Here is an 18,954-nt window from a genome sequence, read left to right on the forward strand (position 1 = left end):
TTGGGTTTGGTGGTACCCAGGAGAGCTCACTGTGAAGCAAGGCTGGGCCTGAGGCTGCTTACTGAGAGTATGGGGCATGCTAAGTCCAGCGGCTACTTGATTGAGAGATTTTAGTAAAATCTGAAGCCTGAGGCAGTACAGGCTATTTCTTTTGGAAAAGCTGCTGCAATCAACTTGGGTGAGGCTACAAAATTGATGAGGCAGAGTCTCAGAGAATTACCATGGCAGGGCAAACAGTGTGAGTTAAGTTGTTGGAGACTCAGATATCATGTCTGTCATTCAGCTCTGTGTGTGGCGGGGTGGGGGAGGGAGGTAGCAGGGAGAAGGTTTCAGCATATTGACAATGACCTCTGGAAGCACTTTTGTCCCTGGATCCTTACAAGCTGCAGCCCCAGTGCTGGAGCTCAGTGGGAGTGAGTACAAGTACTTCTATGCAATGGCCCTTTAAGTGGAACTGTCTGAGTCTCCAATAGCCTCCTTGTCACTCAGCCACAATCCCTGAAGGTTTTTACAGCCCAAAGTTATGGAATTCTCTTCCTGGCTCTGGAACCATGGCCTGGGGGCCTGGTTTGGAGCTGGGACCCCTTGCTCCTCACAGGAGGCCTCCTCAGCTAAAATCTCTCTCCCAATTAAAAACACACCACACGTGGATGTCATACCAGCCTGTTCAGCACCTCTGCCCCTCCTACCTCAGTCTCAATGTGCTTCCTTCTTTACTTCTCTAGTTGTAGGATTTCCATTCAGCCAGATTTCAGGCAGCTCTGAATGATGGTGGTTCCGTATTTTAGTTGTAATTTTGATGTGGTTGGGGGAGGCAGCGAATACCATGTTACCTATGGTGCCATCTTCTATTCCTCTGAATTTTCATTTTCTTAGTAACAAATGATGTTGAATATCTTTTTATTTGATTAGAGCACCTTTTTGAAATAGGGTTATATCTTTTCCCATTTTAAAGAAATTGGGTTATTTTCTTAATAGCAAGATGTGAGAGCTCTTTTTAAAAAATATATTTTTATTGATTTCTGAGAAGAGGGGTGAAGGAGAGAGATAGAACATCAATGATGAGAGAGAATCATTGATCAGCTGCCTCCTGCATGACCCCCATTGGGGATTGAGCCTGCAATCCAGGCATGTGCCCTGACTGGGAATCGAACCTCCTGGTTCATAGGTTAGGTCAGTGCTCAACCACTGAGCCTCACCAGCTGGGCGAGAACTCTTTACATATTCTGGTTACAGTTCCTTTATCACAAACGTGATTTCTGAATAATTCTTCTAAGGCTGTGGTTTGTCTTTTCATTCTTTTAACAGTATATTAGTTTCGCAGAAGTCCAAATTATCAGTTTTTTTTCATATGCATGTTGTCCTTTGTGGCTTGTTTAAACTAAACTATATTTGCCTAATTAAAAAGTTAAGAAGATTTTCCTTAGAAATTTTATAAGTTTAACTGTTACTTTTGTGAATAGTGTAAAGTAAGATTCCAGGTTCACTTACTGGCATATGAATGTCCAGTTTTTCCTCACTATTTATGTATACTGTTCTTTCCCCATTATTTATCTTTATACCTTTGTCACCAGTTGATTATCTATTGATTTGTTTTTTTATTTGTGTGGGTCTATTTCTGGACTTTCTGCTATTAATGCATATGCTTACTCCTATAGCAACACCACTGTCTTGATTTATGTGGCTTTGTAGTAAACTCATAAAATCTGGTAGTTTAGCACCTCTCCAATTTGTTCTGTTTTGGATTTGTTTTAGCTATTATTGGCCCCTTTATTGTTCATATATATTTTAGAATCAGTGAATTTTTATTTTATTTATTTATTTATTTTTTTTTTAAAAATATATTTTATTGATTTTTTACAGAGAGGAAGGGAGAGGGATAGAGAGTTAGAAACATCGATGAGAGAGAAACATCTATCAGCTGCCTCCTGCACACCTCCCACTGGGGATGTGCCCGCAACCAAGGTACATGCCCTTGACCGGAATCGAACCTGGGACCCTTCAGTCTGCAGGCCGACGCTCTATCCACTGAGCCAAGCTGGTTAGGGCAGTTAGTGAGTTTTTAACAAAAAGACAGCCACAACTTTGATTAGAACTGTGCAAAAATTTGGGTGGAATTCATATATTTTAATCCTTGAAAATATACATTTCTGTATCTGTTTAGGATTTTGTTTTCTTTCTTTTTTGAAAAAAAAATCTTAAATTTGTATTTTAAGGTGCACAGACCTTAAAAATATATTCAGTATACTGCTGAATACGAGCAGTTGGAGAAAAAATTCCTTATCTTATTCCTAAAAAGTATGTAGTCATTCGCCATTAAGCATCATGTTACTTGTAGGTTTTTCATAGATGCCTTTTATCAGTTTGAGGAAGTTTCTTTATAATCCTAGTTTGTTGAATGTTTTTCTAATAAATTGTTTTAAATCTTTTAAAATGATTTTTCTACATCTTTTGAGATGGTCATATGGTTTTTAGTGTGTTCATATGGTGAATAACATTGTTTGTTATGTTGATTAGTAAGCTAAACCTGCATTCTGGATATATATTTACTAATGTTTTTTGTGTCTATATTCATGAGGGTTGTTAATCTCTAGTTTTTCTTTTTTCCTCTGATATATTTTTCTGGATTTATTATCATGGTATTATTGGCCTAGAAAATGAGTTTGGAAGTGTTCTCTCTTTTTAAAATTTCAGGAAAAAACCGTGTAAAATTAGTAGTAATTTTTTTTTTTAAGTAACTGATAGCATTCATCTGTGAAATCATCTGGATCTGGGGTTTTGTTTGTGGGAAGGTTTGTAAATACAAATTTAATTTCTGCGATGGACACAGGACTAGTTAAGTTTGTTACTTCTTCTTAAGCAGCATGTTTGCATTATGTGTTTTATTTAAGTTGTCAAACTTATAGGCATACATTTTTTTTAGAAGGATCACTTATTCCTTGAGTATACATAGGATCTATAGTGATGCCTTCTTTATTTGTACTTCTTTGTATTTCTCTCAGGCTTTTTCTAACCTCCATCCCCACCCACGAATACATACACTTTGATTCATCTGGCTAAATAAACTGAAGAACCAGGATTTGTTTTCATCATTTTTCTCTATTGTTTTTGATACTTTAAAATATATTTGATTTTTTAAAAATTTTAATTATACTTTTCTGTCTTGCTTTGGGTATAATTTGCTCTCTTTTTGTAGTTTTTAATGTGGAAACTGAAGTGATTTTATTTAAATTCTTTCTTCTTTAGTAATATTAGAATTTAATGGTATAAATTTCCCTGAAGCACTGTTTTGTCTCCATCCCATAAATTTTGACAAGTTGTGTTTTCATTTTCATGCAGTTAAAAATTTAAAAAATGTTTCTGGTGACTCCTTTGATTCACAGGTTATTTAGAATAAATTTTGAGGTACTTTTTTCCCCCTGATGTATATTTCTGCTTTAATTCTACTGTGATCAGAATTGTGAACTTCTTTTGAGATTTTTTTACATCCCAGGATATTCTTGTCTTGTTAAATATTTGATGTACATTTGAAAAGGATATGTTTCTATTCTTGTTGGATTGGGTGTTTAAATACCTACAAGTTGGTTGATAATGCTATTTAAGTCTTCTGTATCTTTGCTGATTTATTTTAAATTATTATTTTTTTGGTCTACTTAATCTACCAATTACTGAAAGAGAAGTGCTGAAATTTCCAACTAAAATTGCAGATTTGTCTATTTATCTTATTTGTATTAGGCTTTGCTTCCTGCTTTTTGAAGTTCTATTATTATATGAATTCATACTTAGGGTTACTATCTCATTTGGATGTATCATCCTCCACCTCCTTATGGAAAGTCTCTGGTTATTTTTCTTTTGTCAAGTCAACTTTTTGTGATATTAATATAGCTACATCCTTTTTTTAAATTTTTTTGCTACGACATGTGTTTGTATGCTATATCTTTGTCCATTCTTTTACTTTTAACATTGTTCTTTATACTTTAATTCATTAATTTGCAATGTTTACCAAAGTAGAAATTCAGCCTTTAATAAAACAAAAAACTATTTGAGCAAAAATAATTGCAACCTGGAAGACAGATTCTAGTAGCAAGCTAAATTGTGCTCCAGGGAACAAAGAAAAGCAAGGCTTTTAAGGCACAACCACCAGTGCGGTTCATCCATGCAAATGAAAGATTGCTGGCTAGGTTAACAGGGATTGGTTAGTTCTATTATGCAAAAGAGGTGGGCAAAAACTGCAAGGAGGTCAAGTCCTTGCAGCAATTGTTCTATGATGTTTATGACTCAGCCTTAGTCTGAGTTAGCAACGGGTTAGCAACTTGATAGCAGCTCTGGGAACTTAGACACAAAGATGTGCATAGGCTCCTGAACTCTAAAGTGACTGTCTTAGAAAAGTTTATTCCATTTTATTTTTTCCATTATCACTAAACTATTGCTCATGTGCTAGCTCCCTGGTTCTATAAATAACATTTTACTGGACAACAGCCATATCTTGTCAGTTAGATATTATATGGAGCTGTTTTTAACTAAAAAAATGCAGAATTTAGTAGTTATGATAGAGGCCAGGTTATCTAGAAGTCTAAGATTTTTACTGTATTGCCCTTTGAGAAAAAGTTTGCTGACCTCTACAGTTTTGTTGTTGTTTATATTGTTGGAGCTTGCTATAGTTTTATATACCTACAATTTCTGCCTTTTAAGTGATGGCTTTAGATTATTTACATTTAATGCAGTTGATTAATATGGCCATATTTCAGTTAGCTATCTTTGCTATTTTCTATTTATCACATCTCTATTTTTTTTTGTCTTTTCCATTTTGATGTCCTGTTTTTAATTAGTTGAATATTTGTTATGATCTTATTTGATACTAGAGGCCTGAGACACAAAATTTGTGCGCAGGTACGGTCCCTAGGCCTGGCCTGCGGTCAGGGCCATCTTCCCCAGCTGCCCGCAGCAGGCCCCACCCCCCGCCGCCACCCACCCCCACGTCCCTGTTCGCCATCGGGTGATTGTTGCCTGAGAGCTGGGGGAAGTTACCGAGAGGTCAACTGTTCCCGCCTGCTCACCGGCCTCGCCCCTGCCGCAGGTGACCATCAGGCGATTGGAGCCTCCTGGCCCGGGAAAGGGACCAAGAGGTGGTCAGTGTGCCTCATAGTGACTGATCCAGCAGTTGTTCTGGTCATTCTGAGGGTTAGGATCAATTTGCATATTACCCTTTTATTATATAGGATAGAGGCCTGGTGCATGGGTTGGAGCGCCTGGCCTGCCCTGTAGGGGGCCCCGGATTGGGGTGGCCATCCCCACTGGGGTAAGATGCTGGCCTGGGTTTGGGGCTGCCGAGGGTTTGCAGGTGGGCCACGCCCCTGATTGGGGTGGGGGGTCCCCGCTGGGGGGCAGGGCCAGCCTGGGTGAGGGGCCTTGTGCGGTTTGCAGGCCATCCACGCCCCCATCGGGGTGGCTGGTCCCTGCTGGGGGGCGGGCATGGCCTGGGTGAGGTTCTACAGGTAGTTTGCAGGTCGGCCATGGCCCCGGCTTTGTCAGGAAGGACATCCGGAATGATGTCCGGAAGACATCCGGTCTATCTGGTCTAATTAGCATATTACCCTTTTATTAATATAGATGTACTGTTGATATATTAATCATACCTATTTGTTTCTTTAAGGCTTTTTTTGAAAAAAATTAAGACTAACTTTTAGAGCAGTTTTAGGTTCATAGAAAAATTTAGGAGACACTACAGAAATTTCTCATATATACCCTGCCTCCACACATGCATAGCCTCTCCCATTATCAACATCCCCCAAGGTAGTGTACATTTGTTATAATCAAGGAACCTATGTGGATACATCATAATCACCCAAAGTCCAGTTAAGCTTATCGCTCACTCTTGGTGTTTTACATCCTATGAATTTGACAAATATATAAAGACATATATGCACCATTATGCTATCACATTTTCACTGCTCTAAAAATCTTCTGTGCTTCATCTATTTCTTTCTTCAAAATCCCCTGGCAAACACTGATCTTTTTATTGTCTCCATAGTTTTGCCTTCTCCAGAATCTCATCTGTTGGAATCATACATTTTATAGCCTTTTCATATTGGCTTCTGCAGTTAATAATATGGAATTAAGGTTTCTCCATGTCTTTTTATGGTTTGATAGAATAGTGATTTTGTGTGTGTGTGTGTGTTTTAGCACTAAATGATATTCTGTTATCTGAATGTACCATTCACCTACTGAAGGACATCTTGATTGCTTTGCAGTTTTGACAGTTGCGAATAAAGCTACTATAAATATCCATGTGCATATTTTTGTGTGGACATAAATTTTTGGCTTCTTTTAAGTAAATACCAGGTGTCACAATGCTGGATTCTATAGTATATTTAGTTTTGAAAAAATCCATTCCTAGCAGCAAGGAATTGAGAGTTCCTGTTGCTCCACTTTTGCACTGGCATTTGTTGTTTTAATTTACATTTCCCTGATGTGGAATATCTACTCATATGCTTATTTATAATTTATATATCTTCTTCAATGAGGTGTCTGTTAAGGTCTTTAGTATTTCTTTTTTACATTTAGTGCTTTCCTAGAGTTTACAATATGCATTATTAAATATAATTTTTTACCTCAAATAATATACCAGGTATGGAATTAGAACCTTTTAAAAGTGTACTTACGTTTTCCCTTTCCTGTTCTTTGTACTCTTGTTATCATTGTTTTTACTTCTACATGCATTATAAATGTCTTACTGTGCTGTTCTTATTTTTGCAGTAAGTTTTATTTTAAAGGGTTTTTCAAAATAAGAAAAAAACATCATTTTTATTTAACAACAGACATAACAGTCTGGCATTCTTCAATTTTTTGTGGCATTTCAAATTTCCATTAGATATCATTTTCCTTCTGCTGGAAGAAGTTACTTTAATATTTCTTGTAGTGAACTATGCAGGCAATTAGTTTTCTCAGTTTTTATTTATCTGCAGAAGACTATTTTGTTTTTATTTATGAAATAGATTTCTTAGGGTTTTCTTTTTTGCTTAGGGTTTGCTTTATTGTTTTGCATTTTATTGAATTCATTGGGGTGACATCTACACAAAGAAAAGACAAACATGCAAATTGACTGTACCTTCGCTATGCCTTAAGCCACGCCCACCAGCCAAGCAGAGCGACTATATGCAAATTAACCCAACCAAGATGGCGGCCGGCAGCCACGGAGCTGGAGCAAAGAGGAGGCTTGGTTGCCCCTGCGATGGAGGAAGCCAAGCTTCCCAGCTGCCAGGGCCGGCTCTGAGCTCCACTCAAAGCAACAAAGTTTTAATTATAGAAGATAAATAAACCCCAGATACCTGCTTCCAGCCGGCCGTGGCCATGGAGCTGGAGCGAGCAGGAGGCTTCCTTCCCGCCCGCCCTGGCCGGCTCTGAGCTCCACTCAAAGCAACAAAGTTTAAATTATAGAAGGTAAATAAATCCCAGGATTAAGAAGAAAAAAAGAAGAGGCTGGGAGCTTCTGTCGCCGGGGGGGGGGGGGGGGGAGGGGTTTGGCCAGCCTGAAAACGGCCCTCAGCCCCTCACTCAGACTGTCCAAACCTCCATGGGGTGAGGGGCCCCACTGGCCAGGCACCCCAGTGGGGACCCCCACCCTGTAGGGGGTGTGACCAGCCTGCAAACAGCCATCATCCCCTCACCCAGGCTGGCCAGGCACCCCAGTGGGCACCCCACCCTGAAGGGGGTGTGACCAGCTGCAAACAGCCATCAGCCCCTCACCCAGGCTGGCCAGGCACCCCAGCAGGACCCCCACCCTGATCCAGGACACCCTTCAGGGCAAACCAGCCGGCCCTGACCCGTACACCAGGCCTCTATCCTATATGGTGGTGTCCCTTGGCCTGGACTGCACCCTCCCGCAACCTGGGATCCCTCAGGGGATATCGGACTGCTGGTTTTGGCCCAATCCCCGCAGGCCAGGTCAAGGGACCCCACTAGTGCACAAATCCATGCAGCGGGCCTCCAGTATGCATATAAGATCTTAGGTTAATCTCTTCCCGCCCTACCCCCTTCTGCCTTCCTCTGCGATTCATCAGTCTGTTCCATGTTTCCATGCCTGTGCATTGAGCATCTGCCCCCTGGTGGTCAGTGTGCATCATAGCTATCAGTTGAATGGTCAAACGGTCACTTAGGCTTATATATATATGATCTTAACTAATAACTAAGATTTAAAAATAAAGTTGTTTAAAGACTGTATATTAAAAAGTAAAGATACCTAAATTGCTAGTAATTATAAACCTTAGTACTTTCAGAAAATAATATGTTTCTAAGTCAGCATTTTATACTCCAGATTTTTATGCAGTATTACAAATGTTTATTCAAGTCCATTTGGCATACAATATTATATTAGTTTCAGGTGCACAACATATTGATTCCACATTTCTTACTTTACTGTGTGATAATCACAATAAGTTTAGTAACCATCTGTTACTGTGCTAAGTCATCAGATATTAACATATTTTTTGTGCTATACACTATATCCCCATGGATTGATTATAGTATAACTGGAGCTTTGTACCTCTTAATCAGCTTTACCTTTTTCTCCCATTCCCTCCACCCTCTTCCCCTCTGGCAACTAGTTTATTCATTTCTTCAGTTTTGTTTTTTCTTCCTTTTTTTTTTTTTAGATTTCTCATGTAATTTACTTTCTCTGTCTTATTTCACTTAGTGTTATACACTCTAGGTCCATCCAGTGTTGTCACAGTAGGCAAGATTTCTTTTTTTTTGTTTTGAGGAAAGTTGGGTGATATCTTTATTGCTTTGAGGGAAAGGGTGCTCAGGAGCTCTTGGTGGGGAAGGCTGCTTCCTCTTCACCTTCACAGGCTTCTGGCTGCTTAGGATGCTGCTGGCTCTGCGGTTGGTGGCCATGCTCAGATCATGGCCATACTTGTTCTTGTGGACCATGTGCTGGATGCTGGTCCCAGGCCGCCTTGTTGATGATGGTCCACACATAGGATGTGGTAGGCTTTTGCTGCCCAGATCTTTGCTTCATGATGACCACCATATCTTTGCCTTAGGGCACTGCTCCACGTCCATTGTAGTGAAAGGAATAGTGGGCCTTAAGGTTATTGGGTTCTGTAAGTCTGCTTGTTCCTCTTGATCAGGAAGCTGAAGCAGTTCTGTATGATCACCCATTGCAGGTGGGCAGACATGGCATGGCAGCTCTTCATGATGCCACAGCCGGAGATTGAAAGAGCAAAATTTCATTTTCCTTATTGCTCGAATAATATTCCATTATATACATACTAGAGGCCTGGTGCACGAAAATTCATGCACTTGGGGAGGGGGGCTCCCTCAGCTCAACCTGTGCCCTCTCGCAGTCCAGGAGCCCTTGGGGGATGTCCGACCAACGGCTTAGGTCTGCTTCAGGAGCTGGCCTAAGCTGTCAGTAGGACATACTTAGCACTGCCATGGAGGCTGGAGAGGCTCCTGCCACCACTGCTACGCTCACCAGCCATGAGCACAGCTCATGTGAGAGGGTGCAGGCCAGGCTGAGGGACCCCACTGGTGCACTATCAGGGTCGGGGAGGGAGGTGGGAGGTTGTCCAGCCATTGAGGGACTGCAGGGGGACTCTAGGGCGTGTCCAGCCCGTCTTGCTCAGTCCCGATTGGTTGGACCTCAGCAGCAAGCTAAACTACCAGTCGGAGTGTCTATCCCCTGGTGGTCAGTGCACATCATAATGAGCGGTTGAGCAGCCTTAGCATATCATCAGCATATTATGCTTTGATTGGTTGAACGGACTACCGGACACTTAGCATATTAGGCTTTTATTATATAGGATTATTATATAGGATGCTTTCATGAACATACGGGTTGCACATTTCTTTTCGAATTAGAGTTTTTGTTTTCTTTGGATAAATACCCAGAAGACCAATTACTGGGTGATATGGTAATTCTATTTTTAATTTTTTGAAGAAACTCCATGCTGTTTTCCATAATGGCTGCACCAGTTTACAGTCCCACCAACAGTGCATGAAGTTTTCCTTTTCTCCACATCCTTGACAACACATCTTATTTATTGATGAATATTTTGATGATAGCCATACAACCTACTAAATGGGAGAAGATACTCACAAATGATATATTAGATAAGGGGTTAATATTCAAAAATAAATAAGGAACTCATACAACTGTACATCATAAAAGCCATACTGTGCCCTGGCCCGAGTGTCTCAGTTGGTTGGGTGTTGTCCCCTGCACCAAAAGGTTGCTGGGTTCGATTCCAGGTCAAGGCCACATGATTGGGTTGCAGGATCAATCCCCTGTAGAAGGCAGCTTATGGATGTTGTACTCTCACATTGATGTTTCCCTCTCTCTCCAAAAATCAATAAAATATTTTTTAAAAAAACAACCTCATAATCTGATATTTAAAAATAGGCAGAAAAAATATTGGCAGAAATTTCTCCAAAGATTATATACAATAATTTTATGCTTTTATGTAAATAAAAAGATATCATTAAGAAGGGTTAGCTATGCCCTGACCAGTTTGGCTCAGTGGATATAGCGTTGGCTTGCGGACTGAAGGATCCCAGGTTCGGTTCTGGTCAAGGGCATGTACCTTGGTTGCAGGCACATCCCCAGTAGGGAGTATGCAGGAGGCAGCTGATTGATGTTTCTCTCTCATCGATGTTTCTAACTCTCTATCCCTCTCCCTTCCTCTCTGTAAAAAAATCAATAAAAATATGAAAAAAAAGCTAAAACTTAAAAAAAGGGTTAGCTATGTCATCCTATATAATAAAAGCCTAATATGTTAAGTGTCCAGTCGTCCGTTCAATTAATCAAAGCGTAATATGCTAATTATATGGTAAGGCCACTCAAGTGCTTGCTATAATGTGCACTAACTACCAGGGTGCAGATCCTCCGACCGGTAGGTTAGCTTGCTGCTGGGGTCAGGCCGATTGGGACTGAGCAATACAGGTTGGACATGCCCTTTAGCCCTCCCGTGGTCCCTACCTGGCTGGCTAGCCTTCTTTGTCCCTCCCTGGCTCCCATCCTGCACCTGTGGGGTCCCTTGGCCTGACCTGTCCCCTCTCGCAATCTGGGAGCCCTTGGGGGATGTCAGAGAGCCAGTTTCGGCCCAATCCCGCATGCCAGGCCGAGGGACCCCACTGGTACACGAATTTGTGCACCAGGCCTCTAGTTTTATATAAATTCAGTTATGATTACTTCTTGAGTTAGAAGCACCTCTTGAGTTGTGGATCACTTTTATGTGGCAGTACTGTTTGTAATTTTAAGAAGGCCTTGAAGAGAAGAGCACCCTTAACTGTGCAAATAGACTATCACAATGATACATTCAGATTTAGAGGAAGTCTCGATTCATAAACATGTTTTATACTATGGTAACAGTGATTTTAGCTTTTATTTACTTAGCATTTTTAGATTTTTTGTCACTATCTTTGCTTTTAAAAATCTTTTCTTTTTGCCTGGATGGTATGGCTCAGTGATTGAGCATTGACCTATGAACCAGGAAGTCAAGGTTCGATTCCTGGTCAGAGCACATGCTGTGGTTGTGGGCTTGATCCACAGTAGGGGGCATGCAGGAGGCAGCCGATCAGTGATTCTCATCATTGATGTTTCCATATCTCTCTCCCTCACTTTTCTTCTCTGAAATCAGTAAAAAAAAATTTTTTTAAATTTTAAAAATGTTTTTTTAGTATTTATTGCTAATTTTTAAAAAAATAGTTGAGCCTTCAGTTTTCTACTTTCTTGCAGAAATAACTTAAATAAATTGGTTCTTTTTCCTTATTGTGATTTATTACTTTTGGATGTTACATTTCTTATCCTCTGAAAACATTTTGTCTTTCCTCATTTTATCCCACACACTGTTCATAAAACACTGATTTTTTGCATTGAGCTATGACGTATCTGAAATGTATTTTTTAAGTTTACCTCCTTGACTTTGTAGCAAGCTGTTTAGGTGTGCTTTCTAGTCTAGATTAGAATCTTGGATCTGCCATTTACTTATGTGTGACCTAGATCTCGCTGCCTCACCTCATTTATCTATAGTTTCTTTCTATGAGGACAATTATGTCTTTTTCTCATAGAATTATCAGAGAATTGTTTCCATGATAAAGGCCAATTGTTTCTACTTTTATTTTTTTATGCTTTAGTTTATAACTATTGAACTACTTGTTAGAAGTGGGGAATAAATATTTTCCTAAACTTGGAATGATAGTTTCATAAGCATCAACCACATTAACACTAATGTATTAGAAGTTATAATAAAGGTTAAAAAGACTATCAGAAAACATAGGCGCATTCTACATTATCCACAATAAATATTTTTAGAGCTGCTGGCAAGTTATCAGAGAGCCTTAACTGAACTCTTTTGTTATTAAATGATATATCTAAAAGGGGATTGTTCTTTTTTACTGTGAAAGATGGAACCTTATGCTTCACCTAACAGAGCCTGATTGTTGGAATTACAGATGTTAATTGTTAATTCCTTTAAAAGCAAACTATTATTTTTCAGCTAAGCTCATCTCTGTTATTTTACACATTTCATAATGGCTTTTGGTTACTTCTGATTCTACTAAAGCACGAAGAGCTCATTTAGGAGATTAGTCTAAAAAAATTCTTCAATGTCCTTCCAATTTATTTTATACTAATTCTTGACTCAGTTATTCAGTGACTTATAGGCTTAAATCTTGGTTGTCTGCTTCTGTTACTTCCATCAGTAAGTATCCATGTCATTGTTTTTCAAACCTTTTCATTCTCTATATGGTCCATTCTAGAGAACCTCTTCTGAGTTGCTAATCACTGGTCTACAGTGTTCAAAATTGTGACCCAGATCAATTGGGCATATAATTAATAAATAAATAAGCAGTTCTTCAGTAAGACTATGGCCTGGCAAAAATGATAATCTGAATTGGTTTTCATAGATCTGCTAGGTAACTAACTTTAACTAAGTGCTAATTACATGCCCAACTTTGTTCTTAACTGCTTAGAACCCACTTACTTTATTCAATCCTCACAACAATTCTATTACATAGGAACTTTTATTCCCATATTGTTGATGAAGTAACTGAGATTTAGAGAAGTAGTATTATTAACCACATTACCACTAATGTATTAGGAGTTATAATAAAGGTTTAAATTAACTTGCAAATGGCCATAAGATTAAGTGAGTGGTGAGGCTAAAATCTAAATCTAGGAAGTCTGAATTCAGAGCCAAACTCTTAATCAGCTATTATTGTGAATAAACCAGAAGTAGTAAGAATTGTTGAAGTTGTTTCATACATAGTAAAACTAGCCTTTAACCAGAGAGAACCTCTAGATCGGTTAAAAATGTTAAGTTAAGGACTAGTTTCTTATAAAGTTGAATTTTGGAGCTATTATAAAGAAAAATGTATAGAGTACAATATATTAAAAATTGAGGATATTTTTATTTTTAAATTCTTAAATTTTAGAAGATTTAAAAAATATTCTTAAATGAGTTTTTTATTGCTTGTATGGATTGTGCAAAGACAGACTTACTGGATTTTGATCTTATGGCCATTTGCAAGTTAATTAAACTTTCTCTGCCTGTGATTAGTTATCTGTAAAAGGAAAAAATATAGTTTCTCATAAGTTGTAATGAAAATTACATTATCTACACTAATAAAAGAGAAAGATGCAAATTAACCATCGCTCCGCCACTCTGCTACACCCCAAGCCACGCCCACCAGCCAATTAGGAGTGAGTATGCAAATTAACCAAACTAAGATGGCTGCAGCCAGGGAGCTGGAGCAAGCAGGAGGCTTGGGTTGCCCCCAGCAATGGAGGAAGCCAAGCTTCCCGCGTGCCCTGGCTGGCCCTGGGCTCTGCTCAAGGCTACAAAGTTTCAATTACAGAAGATAAATAAATCCCAGATACCTGCTTCAAGACCAACAAAAAAGAAGAAATAAAAAAAGGAGAGGATGGGAGCTTGGGTTGCCGCGGGGCGTGGCCAGCCTGAAAATGGCCCTCAGCCCCTCACCCAGGCTGGCCACACCCCCATGGGGTGAGGGTCCCTGCTGACGGGTTTGGCCAGCCTTCAAACAGCCCTCAGCCCCTCACCCAGGCTGGCCAGGCACCCCAGAGGGAACCCCCAACCCTGAAGGTGCTGTGGGCAGCCTGCAAACAGCCCTCAGCCCCTCACCCAGGCTGGCCACACCCCCATGGGGTGAGGGTCCCTGCTGACGGGTTTGGCCAGCCTTCAAACAGCCCTCAGCCTCTCACCCAGGCTGGCCAGGCACCCCAGAGGGAACCCCCAACCCTGAAGGTGCTGTGGGCAGCCTGAAAACGGCTCTCAGCCCTTCACCCCGGCTGGCCACACCCCCATGGGGTGTGGGTCCCCGCTGGGGGGCTTGGTCAGCCTGCAAATAGCCATCAGCCCCTCACCCAGGCTGGGCAGGCACCCCAGTGGGACCCCCACCCAGATCCTGGACACCTTTTAGGGTAAACCAGTTGGCTTGCACCTGTGCACCAGTCCTCTATCCTATCCTATATAATGAAGGGGGAATATGCAAATGACCCTAACAGCAGAATGACTGGGAATGACTGGTCACTAAGGCACACACTGACCACCAGGGGGCAGATGCTCAATGCAGGAGCTGCCCCCTGGTGGTCAGTGCACTCCCACAGGGGGAGCTCTGCTCAGCCACAAGCCAGGCTGGTGGCTGCCAGCAGAGCGGTGGTGGCAGGAGCCTCTCCTACTTCCTCAGCGGCGCTAAGGATGCCTGACTACAGCTTAGGCATGCTCCCTGCTGGCAAGTGGACATCGCCTGAGGGCTCCTGGGCTGCCAGAGGGATGTCTGACTGCCAGTTTAGGCCCGTTCCCCCAGGGAGTGGGCCTAAGCCAGCAGGTGGACATCCCCTGAGGGGTCCCAGACTGCAAGAGGGCACAGGCCGGGCTGAGGGACCCCCCCGAGTGCACAAATTTTTATGCACCGGGCCTCTAGTTTAACATATATAAAGCACTTAGAATAGCATTTAATGGCATGTAGGGTTAGGCAATCATATTCTTATTATTTATCCCATTTATATCATACCATGTAGTCATTCATCCATATTAATAAATACCTTACTTTCTTTTTTTTTTTTTTGCATATTACCTCTTTATTAGATAGGATAGTTATAAAATTAAACATAAATGTAAAATGGGATAACCCTTGATAAACAGTTTGGTGGTTCCTAAATAAATTAAACACAGAATTACCATATGGCTCAGCAATTCCACTCCTGCTGGGGTCCAGCCACAGCAGGTCAAGGGGTTCCCAAAGGTGCAGACGGAGTCGGCGAAGAAGGAATGACATGGAGGCAGCGTTCAGGTGATCATCATATCCGGGGTCTGTAGCCAGCATCTCCAGCCAAGTTCTGTGTAGCCAGGTTCTGTCTGGGTTCTCTTGCCATGTTCTCTTGCTAGGTTCTCCAGCCAGGTTCTCCAGGTTCTCCAGCCAGGTTTGGTCGCCAGGTTCTGTGTCTAGGTTCTCTTGCCATGTTCTCTCATTAGGTTCTGTGTCTAGGTTCGGTTTTTTTTTTTGTTTTTTTTGTTTTTTGTTTTTTTTTAATTGATGCTTACAGTATTACCAAGGGTATTACATATGTGTCCCTTTTTTTTCCCCCGCCCTTGACAATCCCCTGGCCTCCCCTACCCCCCAGTGTCTTATGTCCATTGGTTATGCTTATATGCATGCATACAAGTCCTTTGGTTGATCTCTTACCCCCCTACCTCCTGCCCCCCACCACTCCCCGGCCTTCCCGCTGCAGTTTGACAATCTGTTTGAGGCTGCTCTGCCTCTGTATCTATTATTGTCCAAAAGTTTATAATGGTCTCTATTATCCATGAATGAGTGAGATCATGTGGTATTTTTCCTTCATTGACTGGCTTATTTCACTTAGCATAATGCTCTCCAGTTCCATCCATGACGTTGCAAATGATAAGAGTTCCTTCTTTTTTACAGCAGCATAGTATTTCATCGTGTAGATGTACCACAGTTTTCTAATCCATTCATCTACTGATGGGCACTTAGGCTGTTTCCAGATTCTAGCTATGGTGAATTGTGCTGCTATGAACATAGGGGTGCATATATCCTTTCTGATTGGTGTTTCTGGTTTCTTGGGATATATTCCTAGAAGTGGGATCACAGAGTCAAATGGGAGTTCCATTTTCAGTTTTTTGAGGAAACTCCATACTGTCTTCCATAGTGGCTGCACCAGTCTGCATTCCCACCAGCAGTGCACGAGTGTTCCTTTTTCTCCACATCCTCTCCAGCACTTGTCGTTTGTTGATTTGTTGATGATATCCAATCTGACAGGTGTGAGATGGTATGTCATTGTTGTTTTGATTTGCATCTCTCGGATGATTAGTGACTTTGAGCATGTTTTCATATGTCTCTTGGCTTTCTGAATGTCCTCTTTTGAAAGGTGTCTATTTAGGTCCTTTGCCCATTTTTTGATTGGATTGTTCATCTTCCTTTTGTTAAGTTGTATGAGTTCCCTATAAATTTTGGAGATTAGGCCCTTATCAGATATGACATTGGCAAGTATGTTTCCCACGCAGTGGGTTTTCTTGTTGTTTTGTTGTTGGTTTCTTTTGCTGTGCAGAAGCTTTTCATTTTGATGTAGTCCCATTTGTTCATTTTCTCTTTAGTTTCAAGTGCCCTAGGAGCTGTATCAGTGAAGAAATTGCTTCGGCATATGTCTGAGATTTTGTTGCCTTTGGATTCTTCTAGAATTTTTATGGTTTCCTGTTGTACATTTAAGTCCTTTATCCATTTTGAGTTTATTTTTGTGTATGGTGTAAGTTGGTGATCTAGTTTCATTTTCTTGCATATATCTGTCCAATTTTCCCAACACCATTTATTGAAGAGACTATCTTGGCTCCATTGTATGTTCTTGCCTCCTTTGTCAAATATTAATTGAGCATATTGGTTCGGGCCAATTTCTGGGCTCTCTATTCTATTCCATTGATCTGTATGCCTGTTCTTGTGCCAGTACCAGGCAGTTTTGAGAACAGTGGCTTTGTAATACAGCTTGATATCTGCTATTGAGATCCCACCTACTTTGTTCTTTTTCAGGATTGCTGCAGCTATTCGGGGTCTTTTGTTATTCCAGATGAATTTTTGGAGAGTTCGTTCTAGATCTGTGAAGTATGCTATTGGTATTTTAATGGGAAGTGCGTTGAATTTATAGATTGCTTTGGGTAGTATGGACATTTTAATGATGTTGATTCTACCAATCCATGAACACGGTATGTTCTTCCATCTGTTTATGTCTTCCTCTATATCTTTTTTCAACGTCCTGTAGTTTTCTGAGTAGAGGTCTTTTACCCCTTTAGTTAAGTTTATTCCTAGGTAGCTCAATTTTTTTGGTGCGATGGTGAATGGGATTGTTTTTATAATCTCTCTTTCTGAAAGTTCACTATTGGTGTATAGAAATGCCTCAGATTTCTTGGGGTTAATTTTGTATCCTGCTACATTGCCAAATTCATGTATTAAGTCTAGTAGCTTTTTGATGGAGTCTCTAGGATTTTGTATGTATAATATCATGTCTTCTGCAAATAAGGACAGTTTTACTTCCTCTTTTCCAATTTGGATGCCTTTTATTTCTTCTTCTTGCCTAATTGCGATGGCTAACACTTCCAGTACTATGTTGAACAGGAGTGGTGAGAGTGGGCATCCCTGTCTTGTTCCTGTTCTTAGGGGAAATGGTGTTAGTTTTTGTCCATTGAGTATGATGTTGGCTGTGGGCCTGTCATATATGGCTTTTATTATGTTGAGGTATGATCCTTCTACTCCTGCCTTGCTGAGAGTTTTTATCAAAAATGGGTGTTGGATTTTGTCAAATGCTTTTTCTGCATCAATTGATATGACCATGTGGTTTTTTTCTTTCAATTTGTTTATGTGATGTATCACATTTATTGATTTTCGGATATTGTACCATCCTTGCATCCCTGGGATAAATCCTACTTGGTCATGGTGTATGATCTTGCTGATGTACTTCTGGAACCGATTTGCTAAGATTTTGTTGAGGATTTTGGCATCTATGTTCATGAGGGATATTGGCCTGTAATTCTCTTTCATTGTGTTGTCTTTACCTGGTTTTGGTATTAGGGTGATGCTGGCTTCATAAAACGAGCTTGGAAGTGTTCCTTCCTCTTGAATTTTTTGTAGTAGTCTGAGGAGGATAGGTTTTAGTTCTTCCTTGAATGTTTGGTAAAACTCCCCTGTGAAGCCATCTGGTCCTGGGCTTTTGTTTGCTGGAAGCTTTTTGATGACTGCTTCAATTTCTTCCATAGTTATTGGCCTATTGAGATTTTTAGATTCTTCCTGATTGAGTTTTGGAATTTTGTATTTTTCTATGAATTTGTCCATTTCCTCCAGGTTGTCTAGTTTGTTGGAGTAGAGCTGTCCTTAGTATTTTTTAACAATCATTTGTATTTCTGTGTGGTCTGTTGTTATTTCGCCTCTATCGTTTCTGATTTTGTTTATTTGGGTCCTCTCTCTTTGCTTCTTGGTGAGTCTGGCTAGAGGTTTGTCAATTTTGTTTATCCTTTCAAAGAACCAGCTCTTGGTTTCATTGATTTTCTGTATTGTTTTTTTGGTCTCTATGTCATTTATTTCTGCTCTAATCTTTATTATCTCCTTCCTTTTTCTCACTCTGGGCTTGTTGCTGTCTTTCTAATTCTTTGAGTTGTAGAGTTAGATGATTTACTACCATTTTTTCTTGTTTTTTGAGATAGGCCTGTAGAGCTATAAACTTCCCTCTCAGGACTGCTTTCACTGTGTCCCATAGGTTTTGGATTGTTGTGTTTTCATTGTCATTAGTTTCCAGGATGTTTTTGATTTCTTCTTTGATCTCATTGGTAACCCAATCAATATTTAATAACATGCTATTCAGCTTCCAAGTGTTTGAGTATTTGGGGTTGTTTTTATTGTAGTTTATTTCTAATATTATGCCATCGTGGT

General features: G+C 40.4%; 1 protein-coding gene and 1 pseudogene across 6 annotated transcripts in view; one reads left to right on the forward strand and one right to left on the reverse strand.

Annotated features, from left to right (window-relative positions):
* NBEA (neurobeachin) overlaps positions 1–18,954 on the forward strand; it is a 1,002,985-nt gene that overhangs the window by 45,201 nt on the left and 938,830 nt on the right. The window lies entirely within an intron of this gene.
* Positions 8,704–9,176, reverse strand: LOC118649670 (annotated as a pseudogene).

Source organism: Myotis myotis, unplaced genomic scaffold (assembly GCF_014108235.1).
Source record: "Myotis myotis isolate mMyoMyo1 unplaced genomic scaffold, mMyoMyo1.p scaffold_m19_p_3, whole genome shotgun sequence".
Lineage (NCBI taxonomy): Eukaryota > Metazoa > Chordata > Mammalia > Chiroptera > Vespertilionidae > Myotis > Myotis myotis.